Source organism: Trichosurus vulpecula, chromosome 6 (assembly GCF_011100635.1).
Source record: "Trichosurus vulpecula isolate mTriVul1 chromosome 6, mTriVul1.pri, whole genome shotgun sequence".
Lineage (NCBI taxonomy): Eukaryota > Metazoa > Chordata > Mammalia > Diprotodontia > Phalangeridae > Trichosurus > Trichosurus vulpecula.
Window position 1 is genome coordinate 54,202,091 of NC_050578.1, and position 2,333 is coordinate 54,204,423.

Sequence of the window (2,333 nt, forward strand, 5' to 3'; positions counted from 1 at the left end):
GTCTCGATTCTTCTGTGTGTAAATCTAGCAGAAAATAGCAAATTTAGCACCAGTGGTAGTAATGTTACCAACTAATCTTATATAGTTCAAGTCTCTGAAAGGTCAAGATGAATGTTTTCTAAAGGATGTAAATGGAGCAGGGAAGGGGGAAGGGGAAATAAAACATTTCTGACCATGGGGCTAACTGCTGAATTCATCGAGGTGAGGCAACAAACAAGTTACATGGGTGTCACTGTCCTATACTGAAGACAATGTATCAGATTATGTTTTCTTATATTCTTACTAAACAAAATTCCAGTAAACAATACGTAATTCTGTATCTCCGTAAACCCACAGCTATCTTCAAAACAATAAAAATTTAAAACTACAAAAGATGAGTTTTATTCAGCAAATATAAATGGCAAATTTAGGCTGTGTGTAGAATGTTTATCAGACTATTTACAATGCAACACAGAGTGTGAGTTCAGATGTGCCAGCGTCTCTTTCTTCTGATCTCTTTGAACCAGTGTTGCCGTTTGCATCCTCATGCCTTTTCTCAGCAAAGTTCTTTTCCCTCCTCTCTTTATCCCGGGACTTCTTTCTTGAAGATTGATCTGTAGATTCCTGGTTGCTGCTATGTGAAGGAATCATAGTTACTTGTGTTTCGAACTTCTGTGTCTGGAACCTCGGCAATGACCCCTGCCACGGCTACGTAAGTGGCTTTGGTGGCGCTTATGTCTGTCCCGAGATCGTGACCGGAACTTTCGCCTCTCACAAGAGCATGACCTTGACCGCCTTCGTCGCCTATCCCGAGATCGTGACCGGAACTTTCGCCTCTCACAAGAGCATGACCTTGACCGCCTTCGTCGCCTATCCCGAGATCATAACCTTCTTCGATCTCTAGTTCTTGATCCAGAACTTCGGCCCATCCTTTCTTCTCGTTCTCGCTCCTCTCTCTTCCTCAAACGATATTGATTTCTTTTCTCCCGTTTTTCTGCCACTGTTTTCCTCAACTGATCCAGTTTCTCACTAATCTGAATAAATCCCAAGTGTAATTTGCCCCCGAAGTGATCTGCAAGACGACGATCATTATCATGGAGACCAATGTACGCATAACACACCTCACAGACCCGAAGTTTCTGCTGCTGGAAACTGGATGCTGGCATGGAATTTCTATATTGTTCCTCAGCTTCGTTTTTCTTTGCTCGAACTTTCTCCACTTCCATAAGGATCTTCTGGGATTCATCCACATTTCCTTCAGCTCCCAGCTGTTCGGCTTTAGCAAGCAGTTTGCCAGTTTCCTCATTCAATTCATGTACTTTTTCTGCCTTTGCAGAAACCTCGGCACTGATCTCTTCCTGTATTTCAGCAAGGCATTTCTTGGCAAGTTCAGTTCTCCTGTCACATACTGCAGTAAAGGACTCCAGATGATCCATTGCATCCAGCTCAAAAAACAGGTCTTTCTCTTTACTGGCTATTTCATAATCTCCTCGAAGGGCCAAGTCATGAATTTTTGGACATTCTCCTAAGTCCATGCGCGTTCCAGCCAGAATGTCGTGAGGACAGCAGTCCAGGAGATGGCTCTTACAGACAAGATCATCGGTAAACTTCACCCTCTGTTTGAGTTAGTCTCCATCCCGGGCCGTGCCGTGCCGTGCCCATGAGCTGATCTGATCCAGCAGGGCCCGCATCTGCACCCGGGCAGACATGGTTGGCCACGGTGGGGAGAGAGGGAAAGAGCTGCTAGGGATCTGGCCGGAGGTTCCTCTCACCCAGGCCAGCTGTCAAATCATGCATCACTCTTCCAGTGAGTGAGAGCTCCAAACAAAGCTAACCTCTGAGTTTATATATGCTTCTTAGGGCCCGAAGGCTTCACACCTAATCACCAAAAGGGTGTGGACTTGGGGTTTCACACCTAGTTAGCAAAAGGGAGTGGGCCTGCAGCTTTGCACCGAGGAAGACTTAATCAAAGGAATTTGATTACTTTAGCATTCTAAAAGAGAAAACAGTAAAAAAAAAAAAAATGTCCCACCTTAATAAATTACCAACATAACATGTAAAAAGTGTTTTATAGTTATATAATTATAGTTATATAATTCTTATATGTGTCTTTGCAGATTGGCACTCAAGTACTTTCATTATAAATTGTGTAGTTATTAAAAGTAGATTTTTCTCCTTCTAACTATTCCTGCCAGGTTTGTTGGTAATATACAAAAATAGTGATGTTAGATGTATTTTTTCATCTTAAAAATTTTTGGAAGTTTTTAATTATTTTATTTAATTTTTTTGTTCACTCACAAACTGGCTATCATGTATCATTTCAATAATTTGTTGTTATAATCTCCTATATATAA

The 2,333-nt window shown here is 41.8% G+C and overlaps 1 pseudogene; it reads right to left on the reverse strand.

Annotated features, from left to right (window-relative positions):
- Positions 1-632: 632 nt before the first annotated feature.
- Positions 633-1,688, reverse strand: LOC118854097 (annotated as a pseudogene).
- Between the last annotated feature and the right edge of the window lie 645 nt (positions 1,689-2,333).